Genomic DNA, 18,514 nt, shown 5'->3' with positions numbered 1-18,514 from the left:
GACCTCAATAAATATTCACTATGTGAATGAATTGACTTCATTTTCCAAGGAGTAAATATTGTGGAATGATGAGTGTTGTTTCTTTGAGAAAGTATTCTTCAAAACACACTCCATTGCCAGTTCTGTGTTACTGTTTCTGAATGTTCTTAAGCTCTTGAAAGTCACAGGACACATCCCATTAGGATGTCAAGCTCTATTGTAATGAGTTTGGTCATTAGAACTCACCATACCAATTTAGTAATGGAGACATTTTGACTCAAAGAGAAATTGACACTTGAGCTTTGGATATTCTTTGTACCCATGGCCTTGGAACTTCCTGATTATATAGCCATTCTGAGGAACACTCCTGTTAAAACTGATGATAGTCCTCAAAATACATGGAAACCTATCTTTCTTTCTCTCTTGATCTATCTTTCTTTTAAAGACCAATATTATGGGAACAAAAGAAGCAGCATATCCAGGAAGAATCTGTATCATTATTTGTAATCAAGTGATTTCCTACTTTCATAAGTTTGTGATTTGGCTCTGATCCTATAGAGAGCAATATAAAACTCCTTGTTTGTATATTGCAATTCTGATTTGCCTCTTGAAATATTTCAAAATGATCTTCTCCTGTGGTACAATTGCGTGAACATTTTCTAAACAGCATGCTCTTATCCATAATAGTTCACAGAAATGTAAAAATGCCAACATCTCTACACGTTTAGGTGGATCTGCCCATTGGCAGGGCGAAATAATCACTTTCTTTAATCTTTAACTCCAGCTGTTCACAGACATTAATTGCTATGTCACTTATGCTCCTCGAAGCAGTATCATTCGACAACGACACACATTTTAATTTGTTTGCTGCGTCTGGTCCTATTACACTTGATACCTGGCCATTGTCAGTGGTGAAGGAGTCTTAGTAACGGTGGGTGGCTGGCATTGTTGTGCAAAATGTAATGATCCAAATAGGATATTGTGAGAATAATTGGATTAATACAATATTAGTTTGGAATATAGATCTTTTTTTTAGTTGAAAGCATTACATTAGTTGAAGCCATTGCATTTTCAATGAGAGCTTAAAATAACTCAGTGCTGACTTGTATTTTGATATTTATTTATTTATTTTAAAGATTTTATTTATTGATTTTATAGAGAGAGGATAGAGAGAGGGGGCAGGAATGAGAAGTATCAATTTATAGTTGCTTCACTTTAGTTGAACCCAGGGTTTTGAACTGGCAACCTCCGTGTTCCAGGTTGACACTCGAAATCTATTGTGCCACCACAGGCCAGGTTCTGTTTTTTATTTTTGATGATGGTTACATTTAGTTTTGAAGTTAGGTGATGAGGTAGAGGCTTTGTTTCTTCCACTGACTAGCCCTCATGATTCACTGCCATTAGAAAATATTTTTAAATTGACTTTATTGGGATACAGATTCAGGTGTGCAACTCAATAGAACATCATCTACACACTGCATAGTGTGTGCATCGCCCCAAGCAAAGTCTCTGTCATCCCCATTCCCCTCCCTTTGCCCACCTCCACCTCCCTCCATCCCCCTTTCCTTCTGGCTACCACCACAGCGTTGTCTGTGCGCACTGACATTTTTATAAGAAAATAAAGAGTTACAATGGGTTACTTAAAGGATGTTGTCTGTCGTAAGTGGTGGTGGCCTGGGAAGAAGCTTTAGGGGAGAGGAATGAGATAGGGGGAGTTGAAGGGATTAAATGAGACAACCAGGGAGGCAACTCACCAGGAAGATAGTCCTTGATAAGGATCAAATTAACATAAATCAGAGTCAGGGTTTTAGAAATGAGAATCCAAGAAGAAAGACAATAGTACAATAGATTATTATTATTATTTTTTTAATAATTTTATTTTTTTAATGAGGTAACATCAATAAATCAGGATACATATATTCAAAGATAACAAGTCCAGGTTATCTTGTCGTTCAATTATGTGTAGATGTGCCACATCTTCTTTATCCAGTCTTCTATTGACGGGCTTTTTGGTTGTTTCCATGTCTTGGCCACTGTGAACAATGCTGCAATGAACATGGGGCTACATGTGTCTTTACATATCAATATTTCTGAGTTTTTGGGGTATATACCCAGTAGAGGGATTGAGGGTTCATAGGTAGTTCTATTTTCAGTTTTTTGAGGAACCACCATACTTTCTTCCATAATGGTTCTACTATTTTACATTCCCACCAAAAGTGAATGAGGGTTCCTTTTTCTCCACAGCCTCTCCAACATTGGCTATTACCTGTCTTGTTAATAATAGCTAATCTAACAGGTGTGAGGTGGTATCTCATTGCAGTTTTGATTTGCATTTTTCTTTTCTTTTTTATAATTTTATTTTTTTAATGGGGTGACATCAATAAATCAGGATACATATATTCAAAGAAAACATGTCAAGGTTATCTTATCATTCAATTATGTTGCATACCCATAACCCAAAGTCAGATTGTCCTCTGTCACCTTCTATCTAGTTTTCTTTGTGCCCCTCCCCCTCCCCTTTCGCTCTCCCTCTCCCCCCTCCCCCCATAACCACCACACTCTTATCAATGTCTCTTAGTTTCACTTTTATGTCCCACCTACGTATGGAATAATGCAGTTCCTGTTTTTTCTGATTTACTTATTTCGCTTCGTATCATGTTATCAAGATCCCACCATTTTGCTGTAAATGTTCCGATGTCATCATTTCTTATGGCTGAGTAGTATTCCATAGTGTATATGTGCCACATCTTCTTTATCCAGTCATCTATTGACGGGCTTTTTGGTTGTTTCCATGTCCTGGCCACTGTGAACAATGCTGCAATAAACATGGGGCTGCATGTGTCTTTACGTATCAATGTTTCTGAGTTTTTGGGGTATATACCCAGTAGAGGTATTGCTGGGTCATAAGGTAGTTCTATTTTCAGTTTTTTGAGGAATTACCATACTTTCTTCCATAATGGTTGTACTACTTTACATTCCCACCAACAGTGTATGAGGGTTCCTTTTTCTCCACAGCCTCTCCAACATTTGCTATTACCTGTCTTGCTAATAATAGCTAATCTAACAGGTGTGAGGTGGTATCTCATTGCCGTTTTGATTTGCATTTCTCTAATAGCTAAAGAAGATGAGCATCTTTTCATATATCTGTTGGCCATTTGTATTTCTTCCTGGGAGAAGTGTCTGTTCATATCCTCTTCCCATTTTTTTATGGGATTGTTTGTTTGTTTGTTGTTGAGTTTTATGAGTTCTTTGTAAATTTTGGATATTAGGCCCTTATCTGAGCTGTTGTTTGAAAATATTATTTCCCATTTAGTTGGCTTTCTGTTTATTTTGTTATCAGTTTCTCTTGCTGAGCAAAAACTTCTTAGTCTGATGTAGTCCCATTCATTAATTTTTGCCTTCACTTCTCTTGCCTGTGGAGTCAAATTCATAAAATGCTCTTTAAAACCCAGGTCCATGAGTTGAGTAGCTATGTCTTCTTCTATGTACTTAATTGTTTCAGGACTTATGTTTAGATCTTTGATCCATTTTGAGTTAATTTTTGTACAGGGGGAGAGACTGTAGTCCAGTTTCATTCTTTTGCATGTGGCTTTCCAGTTTTCCCAGCACCATTTATTGAAGAGGCTTTTTTTTCTCCATTGTGTGTTGTTGGCCCCTTTATCAAAAATTATTTGACTATATATATGTGGTTTTATTTCTGGACTTTCTATTCTGTTCCATTGGTCTGAGTGTCTATTTTTCTGCCAATACCATGCTGTTTTGATTGTCGTGGCCCTATAATAGAGTTTGAAGTCAGGTATTGTAATGCCCCCAGCTTCATTCTTTTTCTTTAGGATTGCTTTGGCTATTTGGGGTTTTTTTATAGTTCCATATAAATCTGATGATTTTTTGTTCTATTTCTTTAAAAAATGTCATTGGAAGTTTGATGGGAATTGCATTAAATTTGTATATTGCTTTGGGTAATATAGCCATCTTGATTATATTTATTCTTCCTAGCCAAGAACAAGGTATATTCTTCCATCTCATTATATCTTTTTCGATTTCCCTTAACAATGGTTTATAGTTTTCATTATATAAGTCCTTTACATTCTTTGTTATGTTTATTCCTAAGTATTTTATTTTTTTTGTTGCAATCGTGAAGGGGATTATTCTTTTGAGTTCGTTCTCAATTGTTTCATTGTTGGCATATAGAAAGGCTATTGACTTCTGTATGTTAATTTTGTATCCTGCGACCTTACTGTATTGACTTATTGTTTCTAGTAGTCTTTTTGTGGGTTCTTTGGGGTTTTCAATGTATAGGATCATATCATCTGCAAAAAGTGATACCTTTACTTCTTCTTTTCCGATATGGATGCCTTTTATTTCTTTGTCTTGTCTGATTGCTCTGGCTAGAACCTCTAGTACTACATTAAATAAGAGTGGAGAGAGTGGACAACCCTGTCATGTTCCTGATTTAAGGGGGAAAGCCTTCAGTTTAGTGCCATTTAATATGATGTTAGCTGATGGTTTATCATATATGGCCTTTATCATGTTGAGATATTTTCCTTCTATACCCATTTTGTTGAGAGTCTTAAACATAAAATTGTGTTGTATTTTATCAAAAACCTTTTCTGCGTCTATTGATAAGATCATGTGGTTTTTGTTCTTTGTTTTGTTGATATGGTGTATTATGTTAACCGTTTTACGTATGTTGAACCATCCTTGAGATTCTGGGATGAATCCCACTTGATCATGATGTATTATTTTTTTAATATGTTGTTGTATTCGATTTGCTAGTATTTTGTTTAGTATTTTAGCATCTGTATTCATTAGAGATATTGGTCTGTAGTTTTCTTTTTTTGTGCCATCCTTGCCTGGTTTTGGTATGAGGGTTATGTTGGCCTCATGAAATGTGTTTGAAGTATTGCTTCTTCTTCAATTTTTTGGAAGACTTTGAGTAGAATAGGAACCAAGTCTTCTTTGAATGTTTGATAAAATTCACTGGTATAGCCATCAGGGCCTGGACTTTTATTTTTGGGGAGGTTTTTAATGGTTTTTTCTATTTCTTCTCTACTGATAGGTTTGTTTAGGCTTTCTGCTTCTTCTTGACTCAGTCTAGGAAGGTTGTATTGTTCTAGGAATTTATCCATTTCTTCTAGGTTGTTGAATTTAGTGGCATAAAGTTTTTCATAGTATTCTACAATAATTCTTTGTATATCTACGGTGTCCGTGGTGATTTCTCCTCTTTCATTTTGGATTTTGTTTATATGAGTTCTTTCTCTTTTTTCCTTGGTAAGTCTTGCCAAGGGTTTGTCAATTTTGTTGATCTTTTCAAAGAACCAGCTCCTTGTTCTATTAATTTTTTCTATAGTTTTTCTGTTCTCAATTCATTTATTTCTGCTCTGATTTTTATTATCTCCTTTCTTCAGCTGGTTTTGGGTTTTCTTTGTTCTTCTTTTTCTAGTTCCTTAAGGTGTGAAGTTAAGTGGTTCACTTGGGCTCTCTCTTGTTTGTTCATATATGCCTGAAGTGATATGAACTTCCCTCTTATCACTGCTTTTGCTGCATCCCATAGATTCTGATATGTCGTATTGTCATTTTCATTAGTCTGTATATATCTTTTGATCTCTGCACTTATTTCTTCTTTGACCCATTCATTTTTTAAAAGTATGTTGTTTAGTTTCCACATTTTTGTGGGATTTTTTTCCTCTTTTTTGCAGTTGAATTCTAGTTTCAAGGCTTTATGATCAGAAAATATGCTTGGTACAACTTCGACTTTTCTGAATTTGCTGATGTTGTTTTTGTGGCCCAACATATGGTCAATTCTTGAGAATGATCCATGTACACTGGAGAAAAATGTATACTCAGTCACTTTGGGATGAAATGTCCTGTAGATATCTATCATATCCAGGTGCTCTAGAGTTTTGTTTAAGGCCACTATATCTTTGTTGATTCTCTGTTTGGATGACCGATCTGGAGCCGTCAGCGGTGTATGGAGGTCTCCAAGTATGATTGTATTTTTGTCAGTTTTTGTTTTAAGATCAATAAGTAGCTGTCTTATATATTTTGGTGCTCCTTGGTTTGGTGCATATATATTAAGATTTGTTATGTCTTCTTGATTCAGTGTCCCCTTAGCCATTATGAAATGGCCATTTTTGTCTCTGAGTACTTTTCCTGTCTTGTAGTCAGCATTATCTGATATGAGTATTGCTACACCTGCTTTTTTTTGGATGTTATTTGCTTGGAGTATTGTTTTCCAGCCTTTCATTTTGAATTTGTTTTTATCCTTGTTGCTTAGATGAGTTTCCTGTAGGCAGCATACAGTTGGATTTTCTTTTTTAATCCATTCTGCTAGTCTGTGCCTTTTTATTGGTGAGTTTAATCCATTTACATTTAGTGTAATTATTGACACTTGTGAGTTCCCTATTGCCATTTTATATCTTGCTTTCTGTTAGTTTTGTGTCTTGTTTGATCCTTCTCTTTCGTTTTTCTATCTTTTGTTTTTATTTGGTTGTATTCCATACATCTTTCCTCTGTTGCTATCTTTTTTATCTCATGTGCTTCTGTGGTGGCTTTTTCAATGGTAGTTACCTTTGAGTAATGAAAAGGGTCCCTACCCTGTTCATTGTAGCAAACTATTTTGTGAGTACTTTTGCACTCCATCGTCCTTTGCTACTGTTAATCTCCATCTTCTCCCCCTCTTTCTTTTTGTTGTTGTCACAGTTTAAATTTTGTTTTATTGTGTTCTTCTTGGAGCTTTTACTTGTGGCTCTGTTTTTTTTTTGTTCTTTGTATCTGATTGGAGAACCCCCTTTAGTAATTCCTGGAGTGGGGGTTTTCTGATGATAAATTCCCTCATCTTTTCTGTATCTGTGAATGTTTTTATTTCTCCTTCATATTTGAAGGATAGCTTTGATGGGTATAGGATTTGTGGCTGAAAGTTCCTCTCTTTCAGGACTTTAAATATTGGGGTCCACTCTCTTCTAGCTTGTAGAGTTTCTGCTGAGAAATCTGATGATAATCTAATGGGCCTTCCTTTATATGTTGTATTCTTCTTTTCCCTGGCTGCCTTGAGAATTTTTTCTTTGCTGTTGGTTTGTGTCAATTTCACTATGATATGCCTTGGAGTAGGTTTGTTGGGGTTAAGAAAACTTGGAGTTCTGTTTGCTTCTTGAACTTGAGGCTTTAGTTCTTTCCACAGGCTTGGGAAGTTCTCATCAATTATTTGTTTAAGTATGTTCTCCATTCCATTTTCTCTCTCTTCTCCCTCTGATATACCTATTATTCTTATGTTATTCTTTTTGATGGAGTCAGATAATTCTTGTAGGGCTATCTCATTTTTTTTAATTTTTGAGTCTCTTTCTTCTTCTCTCTGTTGTGCCTCAAGTTGCTTGTCTTCTATTTCACTAATCCTCTCTTCTATCTGACCTGATTAGCTAAGCTTGTTACCTCGTTTTTCAGGTCTTGAATTGAGTTTTTCATCTCTGTTTGATTTGTTTTTATAGTTTCAATTTCCTTGGACATATATTCTTTGTGTTCATTGAGTTGTTTTCTGAGCTACCTAAATTGCCTTTCTGTGTTTTCTTGTATATCTCAGAGGATTTTTAGGATTTCTATCTTGAATTATCTGTCATTTAGCTCCAAGGATTCCAATATATTAAATTTTTTCTCCATAGATTTTTCCTCATCTAGCTGTGTTACCTCTCTTTCTTTTGTATTCATGATATTTGATTTTCTCTTCCTTAATGGCATCTGAGGGTGGTTTTGTTGATAGTATTAATGAGATTTAATAAAGAATAAAAAGTTAAAAAAAATCGAAAAGAGTTGTTTTTTTTAAAAAAATTAATAATGAAATAAAGAAAAATAAAATAAAATAAAAATTTTAAAAAAAGGAAATTATTCCCCCCTCCTTTTTTCCTCTCCTCTTCTCTCCCCTCTTTCTTGAGAAAATCTTGTCATGAACTGTGAATTATAACAAACAATGCCTGTAATGGAGGGCCTGAATTGGGGAAAAGTAATAAAGGGGCAAAAAAAAAGAAAGAAAAAAAAAGAAAAAAAAAGAAAAAAGAAGGGGGTATGGACCCACAAAAAGCAAATAAGGAAAAAATTTGGGTCAAGAATAAAATAATTTGCTTTTAGGTGTTGGTTGTCTAAGAGTTATGATGAGAGGAATAAGAGGAAAACAAAAAAATGGGGGGACAAATTAAAAAATTACTATTGTACTTAGTGGAACAAGAACTATATAAAATGGAGAGCCAGGGATGGGAGCACTGCTAATGAGTTAAATAGGTGAAGTAAAAACCCCCCAAAATGCCACAAACATAAGTTTGATTCCCAGATAAGATAATTTGTTTGTTATTGAGGTTTGAATGAGAGGAGATGTAAAGGAGAAAGGAAGAAACTAATATAGAGGGAGAAAAGAAAGAGAGAGAGAGAAAAAAAGAAGGAACCACTAAAAGAAGAAAAAAGAAAAAAGAGGAGAGAGAGAGAGAGAGTTAAGGGTTTTGGAGTGCAACCCTCATAGAGAGAAAGAAAGAGGAAAGAAAAGATAATGGTAGATGTAACACTTATGAGTAGTGTAGTTCAAGGAGAGGAGAGAGTAAGACCGGCAGAGAGTTAATCGGCCAAATTGGAGGAGGAAAAAAAATATCAAGAATGAAGATAAGAGAAACAGATGAACAAATATAATAAAATGGGATAGGTTATAAAGTCTGCAGATTATTCTTGATTTTGAGAGTTTATCTTCTTGCTTTTTCTTTTCTCTCCCTTTTCCTGGTCGGTGACTCTGTACCCCAGGTTCTGCCCCTTTGGCACGCTCAGGTAGAGGTTTGCAGTTGATAAGTCTCTATGGCAATGTCATGTATTGTGCTTTAGTCTTGTTGGCAGTCGAGGCTCATTAGCATTTATAGGCTCCGACAGTGAGAGAGTCCGTGTTCCTGGAGCCTTTCTCCTAGTCTTTCCTTCCTCAATTAGTAGCCTGATAATCCAGCTATGGGGTTGCTGCTGCCTCTGCCTGGATAGTAAGAGGCTCAAAGAGCTGGCAACTCCCCACTCTATTTCCACTCAGCACAGGGCTTTGGGTAAGGCTCAGTCAGTCAGAGCTGCTAGCATAATCAGGCGGGCTTTCCGCCCACTCAAAGACCTCTGGCTCTGCCACTCTGTCTGGTAACACAGGCGGGCGCCCACTTCCGGGGCGCTTAGAAGAAACTCTCGCTCACTATCTGCGTACGCAGACCAGGATATCCGGCCAGCAGTCTCACGCTCTGAGTGAAACCCCCAACCGCATGGAAAAGTTGCAGCGTTGGAATTGGCTCTCGCTCCGTGCCCCTGTGCAGCTTTTGCAAGGCGCTGGGGCAGCCCAAGATTCCGCTTTGGCCCACACAAAGGCCCCTGACTCTGCCCCTCTGTGCGATAACACGGGCGCGCACTGCCGAGGCACTCGGAGGAATCTCTCACTCACTATCTGCGCGCAGACCAGGATATGAGGCTGGCCGCGTTTCCCTCTGAGTGAAACCCCCACCAGCATGGAAAATTTCCACCATTGGAATTAGTTCTTGCTCCCTCCCATGCGCGGCTTTCCCAGGGCGCTGGGGCTGCCCAGAGATTCTGCTTTCGGCCCACAGAAAGGCCTCTGACTCTGCCTCTCTGTGGGGTAACACGGGCACCCACTCCCGGGGCTTAGGAAGAAATCTCTCGCCCACTAACTGCGCGCGCAGACCAGGAGATTGGGTAAAATGGCTGCCCCGCTTGTCTTTCTTTGTTTGGGTTTGGTGCGAGTGTTAGCTTGTATTGCCCGGGTTGCCACAGGATTAGTTTTTCCTCGGCTTGGATCTCCGTGCCACAGCCTGGTTTGGCCGTTTGCACCGCGGCCTGGATCTATTCACCCCCTTTGCCTGCCTCAGTTTCTATATTCACAGTTACCAGAGAAAGCCGCCCTGTTTAGGTTAGTGAGGAAGGCGGAGCATTTCTTACTCCCTATTTCCTTCAGGGTTTGGTTATATATTTAGCCAATTTTTCACTCGACCATACCTTCGGGTGTATTGCGAAGCATCTGGAGGCTCCAAGTATAGGTTTTTCTGTTTCTGGTTGAAGATCTTGTTGAGTTTTGGGGGATATTTATCAGTATTGCTTCCTACCCCGCCATTAGTCTCTTATTATTATTTTTTAAACTGTGATGCTATCTTCTCTTTGTAACCCTGAGAGAGCAATACTTGTGTTCTGTGGGCTACACAGAGTACTTCTCTGGTTTTGTCTTCCTGTCACCACTCCTCATGGTCAGCTTCGGAGTCACTTGCTCATGCATTCCCCCTGAGCTCTCCAGGCAGAATGGGCCCCTGCCTCTTTACAAGACAGGCCGTGTCTCTCAATAGCCAGTATTGCTAAAACATTTGTTACTCCTTACTGTAGGCACAGTATCTAATGCCTTTGCATTCAAGGGAGAAGGGATCATTTTTCTTGGTTCTTGGTCTTCTCTATATTGCCACAGCCTACTAGACAGATTCTTTCTAAAGGATGTGTACTCTTATGGGTCAGTGTGACACTATTAAATTAAATTTTCTTTTCTTTTCTTTTCTTTTTTACAGAGGCAGAGATAGACAGGGACAGACAGACAGGAACGGAGAGAGATGAGAAGCATCAATTATCAGTTTCTCGTTGTGCGTTGCAACTTCTTAGTTGTTCATTGATTGCTTTCTCACATGTGCCCTGACCACGGGCCTTCAGCAGACCAAGTAACCCCCTGCTGGAGCCAGCGACCTTGAGTCTAAGCTGGTGAGCTCTTTGCTCAAACCAGATGAGCCCGCGCTCAAGCTGGCGACCTCGGGGTCTCGAACCTGGGTCCTTCCGCATCCCAGTCCGACGCTCTATCCACTGCGCCACCACCTGGTCAGGCTAAATTTAATTTTCTAAATAAAAAAAAATGGTACACAATACGGGATGACTAAATATGGGCAGAGTCCCTTCCAGGCCCTGAAACATAGACACTGATTATGACAACATGCAGGAGTCCCCCCTTTGGTTAGCTGGGGCAGAAAATGACAAGTTACTTCTAGACTAAGGGGACAATGGGCCCTAGAGAGAATGAAGTTCTCACTTGGTGCCTTAGTAAGAATAAGCCATAGCTCATCTATTTAACTCTGGCATCTCACATCATCCAATCAGAAGTCTTCTGCTCTCATCCTGGTTCCTTGTCTCCATACTAGTTCCTCATGGGAATCTAACTTTGAATCTCATCTCCATCAGCTCAGAGCTTTGCCCAGTGATCTAGTTTATTTCAAATCTACCTAGAAGCCATGTGACTTCTTTACTCTACCCTGTCCTCCTGACTCTGACACTTAGCTGTCTGAACTTGGGAAAGTTGCTTTATTCCTCTAAAGTCATTTCTTCTTATCTCTAGAATAAAAATAATACTATCCACTTCCACTTCATATGTTTGTTATAAGGGTTAAATGAATTAGTGTGTGTAAAGTACTAAGCACAATACTTACGACTGAAAAATATTTCACTTAGTATTAGTGCAGCACCAATAGCAGAGACTTCTTGAGGATCTGGTGTGAGAAATGTTAGTCTTTGTGCCCTGACTGGGTGCACTGGGAGGAGTCTCTGAACCTAAATCTAAACTTGTCACGACGCAGAATGCGCAACTAGGGACTCCATTTCCCCTCTCCCTGATGTGAGCAAAAGTCACATGTGCTCTTCCACTTTCTCCTTCTCCTTCTCTTAGACTGTGGAGCAGTTTATCAGCTTTGAAGATGGGAATGAGGGTGACACCCTTGGCAGTAAACGGTCATGGATACGGAGGGAATGTGGGTCCCTGTATAATGTCATGGAGCAGAGCTACCAACCCCAGGAGTCTCTATCACCTCAGGCTATTATGGGGGAAGAGAAAAATACCTTCTATATTGTTGTGTTTGAGAGTCTTCTCTGTTAAGTGGCTTTCCTGCACTGTGACAAGTACTCCAGCTGAGAGAGACTATCTGGGAGCGTGAGTGGAATGGACTGTGGGAGAGAGAAGAGGAAGCTGTGGGGGAGAGGGTGGGAAAGCAATGGGTGTACTGGCCATTTGTATTTTATTCTTTTTTCTTGTCATGTAGTCATGCTAGCAAGAGCAGACTGCAAATATTACACAAAAGTCTTATAGTATTCTGTGACCAGGAAACACCTTCAATATTATCTGAGTTTTTATGGTATCCATGAGAAATGCCTGAAAGAAAAGCACTGTTATGGGGTTCTTGGAGGAGATGGCTTGGAATGTGCCTCCACCTGGGCAGCCCTGGCTGTCACCTGGCTCAGGCATCCTCTGAGAAGCACGTGTTCTGAGAATGAGGTGGCCGTTCTTACTGCCCAAAAGAGAAACACATCAGGATGGATGGGGGGGGAAGTAATTGACCTGGATGTGCCAGTTATAATTTAGCAAAAGCACACCTCTGAAGTAATTCACCTCCAAAGTTAATGGAGTGTCAACTGAGGGAAACATTTCTGTGATCTTGAGCGTGGCTACCGTGAACTGAGTCACTGCACTGACTAACCAACTGAGAGGGACCTGGAGGGAGAGCCCTTGAAATGGACCCTGCAGGAAAATGCAGAGTGAGGACAGGTCTGGCCTCAAGGTTGATCTTAACAGAAAAGGAATGTCTCTAGCCTGGTTAAATTAATATAATCTTATGTAGGTTGGAAAGAAATAAGTGTTAGTGACAGAACTGATGCTCAGGAAGCTGTCGAACTCCTTTCCAGAGGTGACAGGGAGCTTTTGTGACTGAGCCAGTAGGTGACTGTAAGTGATGGACAGGACAGTGTTTGGATGTGAAAGGCAGCTTTAAGGAAACTGGCTAGCTCCAGTCCAGAGAATAGACTTAGTGTATGTAGTGCTTGCAATATCCCTCCACAATTGCTATGTTGACTGTTTTTTATTTCAGTAATAAATTTAATAGTGCTAAATTTCTTGTCAGTTTTAAAATAATGATTTTAACTTTTAATGATTGGAAGACTTCTGTTTCTTATTTACAATGTCTCAGTACATCAACTTTATGCTAACTTTAGCTGTTTGGTTACAACGACCAAATTAGTCAGTACCTGTAACCATCTAGCAGAACTTACGTCCTGGGCTGAGGTGCTAACAGCTTAGCTAAAGAGGTTTCTGTTGAGAATACTTATAAAAAAGGTGAAGTGGAGGTTAGAAAAAGAAGAGGAGAGAAATGAATGTGGCACAAGTCAGTGCAACCTTGGGAAGAAAGGTAGCCAAGGCAAAGGGCCTACATCTGGGCCTTTGAATTGTTCTGCCTGCCCCTTAGGAGGAGACTACAGCCTGTATAAGGAGGGTCAACGGGATCCAGAGAGAGAGTTCTCAAAGGCTCCGTGGAAGCTGTGGGCAGCCAAGTCCACACACGGCTGTGTGTTAGAGGAGGAATTTGAGACTAATTTGTTTATACACTTTGGGAGTTTATCCTCAACTATATATGTGAGTTGGTTACATGAAGATTTACCCCAGCTTTTCATATCTTAAATATCTGCAGTACTCCATACTAGCGGTAACATGTTAAAATGTGCTGTTCTTACATTTGCATCAGTTTGCTTCTATAGGTAGATAGATTTGCAAATGAAGTCAATGTTTTTTTCTGCTTATTTAGGGCAAATCCCAATGTCTTCACAAGAGAAGTGGTCATTGAAAGCACAGTATATAGATTAGCATCTGATTTATTAAAAAAAAATCTAAGCTGGGCCTAACCTGTGGTGGCACAGTGGATAAAATGTTGACCTGGAATGCTATGGTCGCCGGTTCAAAACACTATGCTTGCCTGGTCAAGGCACATATTGGAGTTGATGCTTCTTGCTCCTCCCCCTTCTGTCTTTCTCCCTCCCTCTCTCTCTTCTCTCTAAAATGAATAAAAAAAATAAAAAAAAATTCAAGCCAGACGGAATTTAATATTATGACATAGGGTCTTTAGGCATCCTTCTGTGACTACTAATAAAAAACAATGTCCTAATAATGCCTTATTTTTATACAGAGCTTTTATAGAGATGATGTCATTTGATTATCATGGTCGGTTAGCAGTGGGTGTTATTACTATTAAAATCTCCACTACTTCTTGGAGGCTGGACCGTGTCTTCTTGGGCATGAGTAGGAGCAGGGGCAGAGCTGGTGGGTGGAGAAGTTCACATCCAAAGCAATAGGAAGGGGCAGAGGAAAGGAGCTTCTGAACAGCATGAATGAGCCAAGCCTAGCTCTTAAGGTGTGCTGAAATCCAGAAAAGTTGACTGGGGATGTTAGAAGGTCCTCAAAACCCAACAAGGTCAGGGGAACAGAGAGCATCAGAAATTAAGTTCTCCCACCTGTGAATGAATGGGGAGGTGGGCACATGAGGACTACAGAAGTCTAGTCTAATAGAGTAGGGCCTCTCAGCTCTCTTGACAGACCAGGAGGACTTAAAACATGGAGATCTTGAGTGAGTTTTCCTGCTCACACAGTAAGGGGCAAGACTAGAATCTGCGTTTACCTGGGCTGATTCTTGTGTCAATGTTGTTCTCAATATGTTGTATGACATATTTAAGATATTTCTCAGCTCTGATTTGTATTTTGATGTTTATTTAAATGTAAGAGTTTGATTAAAAAACTCACCATTTTTACCTAGTTTAAATAAAATATTGTTATTTTATTTTTTATATTTTATTATTATTTTTTATTTTGTGGCAGAGACAGAGAGTCAGAGACAGAGACAGATAGGGATAGACAGACAGGAAGGGAGAGAGGTGAGAAACATCAATTCTTTGTTGCAGTTCCTTAGTTGTTAATTGATTGATTTCTCATATGTGCCTTGACCAGGGGGCTACAGCAATCCGAGTGACCCCTTGCTTGAGCCAGCGACCTTGGGGTCAAGCTGGTGAGCCTTGCTTAAACCAGATGAGCCCATGCTCAAGCTGGTGACCTCGGTGTCTCGAACCTGGGTCCTCCGCATCTCACTCTGATGCCCTATCCACTGTGCCACTCCCTGGTCAGGCAAAATATTGTTATTTTAAATTCTTAACTTTTACTTCCTAACTTTGGTTTCTTTCTAACGTTGAGTCTATCCAAATGTAAGTTTAGAATTACATTAAAATTTAATAATATATATATGAATTAATAATTATAACCAGAGTAGCTCCACGTCCTCCAGCTTTTATATTTTGTTTAACATTTATTCTAAACAGAGCAACTTAAGTTTTGTATCACATTAAATGTTGTAGGTCCAATGCTCTTTCCAGTATTTCCAAGGATTCCTGGTAGCATGTACATTGTCTCCTGACATTTTTCCTCTTAATCCACACTTGCTCTTCAGTTCCATTTTTCTCTCACTGATCTCCTATTCTTTGGCTCCTGCCCTTCCCCATCCCAGAGCACTCTACTTGCAACCCAGCCCTTAGTCCTTCATTGCTGAAATCACCACTGACAAGGCTCTCTGAACCAGATAGGAAGGTTTTAGGGATAATAAGGTAATAGCTCAGAACAAGAAACAACTTCAACATCAGACATGATTTTTTCCAAAATAACTTATTAACCACTTCATGTCACAGGGCCAGCTTTCCCTGGTCATAGTTTGCTTAAGGGTCATAAACTCTTTAAATATTTCTGGCTTTTCTTCATAGCTAGAGAACTTATTATCTCTCTTTTCCAAGTTTTCAAGGCTCCTGGTAATCCATAATTGGGCTATCCTGTACAAAAAAGGAATTTCTTGGCCCTTGGGATACAAAGAACTGATAAGAACTTTGAGTATTGGGGTGGACATCTTGGGAACTGGAGAGTGGCTGGGCTGGCAAAGCTGCAGAATGTGGACACTGGGTCTGTTTTCAGAGTGATGGGCCATGGGGAGTGAGCTACCATCATGACTGGAGGGTTATTCATCTATAATCACAAGGAGGAGGTCTTCATCTCTTGAGTCTACCAAGATGACATTGAAAGGAATGCAGTGGACACCTTTCAGGTCAATGTTATCCACATCCAGCGGCAGGTGTGAAGCCCTGTCACCAGCATTGCTTGCACCAGTTTCTTCCATGTTAAGCGGTCTAGCATCTGACTGCTAGCTGTCACCAAGCAGAATGTCAATGCTACATGGTCTTTGAATTCCTCTATAAGATGTGTTATGTCATAGCTGCCTACTTTGGCAAGCTCAGTGAGGAAAACATCAAGAAAAATTTTTTGCTCACATACGAGCTGCTGGATGAGATCCTGGACTTTGGCTAGCCACAGGACTCAGACACAGGCATGCTAAAAACCTTCATTACCCAGCAGGATATCAAGAGCCAGCATCAGCCTGACCAGGCAGTGGTACAGTGGATAGAGCATCAGCCTGGGGTGCTGAGGACCCAGGTTCAAAACCCTGAGGTTGCCGGCTTGAGTAATCTGGCTTGAGCTTGGGTTCACCAGCTTGAGTGTGGGGTCGCCAGCTTGAGTGTGGGATCACAGACATGACACCATGGTTGCTAGCTTAAGCCCAAGGTCGCTGGATTAAGCCCAAGGTCGCTGGCTTGAGCAAGGGGTCACTGGCTTGGCTGGAGCTCCAATCAATGAACAATTTAAGTGCCGCAACTACGAGTTGATGGTTCTCATCTCTCTCTCTGTTTCTCTCTTGTTAAGAGAGAAAAAAAAAGAGAGCCAGCATCAGACAAAAGAAGAGCACTCCCAGGTGACTGGGCAGACTGGTTGGCAGTGGGAGGACATCAAGTGTCATGGAACGAACTCTTCCTGGATGTGCTGGAGAGTGCGAATGTCCTCATGTCCCTGCAGGGGCAGGTGCTGAGTGTCCATGTGTCAGGCCAGTTGGAGATGAAGAGCTACCTGAGTGGCATGCCTGAGTGCAAGGTTGGGATGAATGACAAGATTATCTTTGAGAAGCAGAGCAAAGGCACAGCTGATGGGACAAGCAAGAGTGGGAAGCAATCAGTTGCCATCAATGACTGCAACTTCCACCAGTGTGTGCGACTCAGTGTATGTGACTCTGAATGCAGCATTAGCTTCATCCCGCCAGATAGAGAATTTGAGTGCATGAAATATTGCACCAAGGACATCATTTTTCCTTTCTGGTGATCCTGCTAGAGCAGGAAGTGGGGCACACAAACCTAGCAGTCAAGGTGGTCATCAAGTCCAACCGCAAGCCCTTATTACTGGCTCAGAAGATTGAGGTGAGGGTCCTAACTACATTAAACACAAGACAGGTGCAGGGGAAGGTATGCATAAAGGAGAAGACCAAGTACAAGGCCAGTGAGAATGCCATCGTTTGGAAGACCAAGCATGGCAGGCATGAAGGAATAAAAGATCAGTGTAGAGATTGAGCTTATGCCCACCAGCAAGAAGAAGTAGACTTGACCCCGTCCCCCCCCCCTTCATTTCCATGTACTTTGAGGTGCTACTTTTGCCCTTTGGCCTCAAGGTATGCTCCTTGAAGGTGTTTGAAGTGAAGCTGAACTACAGTGACCATGATGTCATCAAATGGGTGTGCTACATTGGCTGCAGTGGCATTTATAAGACCTCCCCACTACCCTCTTCCATGGGTCCAAGTGCCCCGGCCATCACACATCAGTGTCTCTTCCCTCCTTCTTTGCTGCCTTCCCCGTGCACCAGCCCCCGAGTCTAGGTCTGGGCCAACCACATCGCAAGCAGTTCTGGTGGAGCTATCCCAGGGCTCCCTGGGCAGGGTGCTTTCTGGGGCTCCTGCTTCTCCATTTATCTGTCTGCCCTGGCCCAATGCCTGGTTCTGAGTTCTGTGACCAAAGCCAGGTAGGCTTCTCTTTCTCTCCCCTGTGGCCACATCGCTCGAGTGGGAGGTTGGCTGACCCTCATATCGGAGCTCCCCAACAGCTAGTAACAGATCCCTAGCCCTCAGTCCCTACTCTGCTTTGGGATAGTGTGAGCTTCATTTTGTACACGTGTGACTTCATCCAGTTATAGACCCAATAAACTGTAGAGAGGGAAAAAAAAACTTTGGGGGAAAAATATCAATTTCTTCGGCAGAATTTTGTCCTACCCACACAACTTGTTAGTGAAGGGGTACATTTTATAATTAATTTTTCTCACTTCAGGAGTGATGATTAATATTTGTTATTGCTGTTGTTTTTCTTCCCATTACAAGATTATTTTACTTAGTTCCAGGCACAGAACTGTTATAGGTTCATTTATTGCATTTTATTTTTACAAATGTCATGTGAAGTAGATACTGCTCTTGCCCCTCATTTTACGGTGTATGGAGCTGAAGCTTAGAGGTTTGGTGTCTTACTTGAATTGTACAGCTTATACATTCAGGACCCAAAATGGGACATAGGCCTGTGTGACTCCAAGTCTTTGCTTTGAAGTGCTATACATGACCTACTGAGTACGGTGCACTGAACTGCACATTAGTATCATGCAAATAACATCTCCCAATGTCTTTTTCTGAATGTATGTGTATGCATTTAATAGATGATTTATGTGTTTTTAAAAAAAACTGTTATGGGGACAGAAATAGGAACACGAGGAAAGGGAAAGTGCTGCTTGTTGGCAGACCATTGGAGATACAGAGTTTGATTACAATGGTTCAGCAGCCTCACTCCA

The 18,514-nt window shown here is 40.5% G+C and overlaps 1 pseudogene; it reads left to right on the top strand.

The window, feature by feature from the left end:
- Window positions 1-15,812: 15,812 nt before the first annotated feature.
- On the top strand, window positions 15,813-17,561 carry LOC136329787 (AP-2 complex subunit mu pseudogene; annotated as a pseudogene).
- The last annotated feature ends 953 nt before the right edge of the window (window positions 17,562-18,514 follow it).

This window comes from Saccopteryx bilineata, chromosome 3 (genome assembly GCF_036850765.1).
Source record: "Saccopteryx bilineata isolate mSacBil1 chromosome 3, mSacBil1_pri_phased_curated, whole genome shotgun sequence".
Lineage (NCBI taxonomy): Eukaryota > Metazoa > Chordata > Mammalia > Chiroptera > Emballonuridae > Saccopteryx > Saccopteryx bilineata.
Note: the sequence above shows the minus strand (reverse complement) of the source record. Positions and strands in the feature narration are given on the sequence as shown.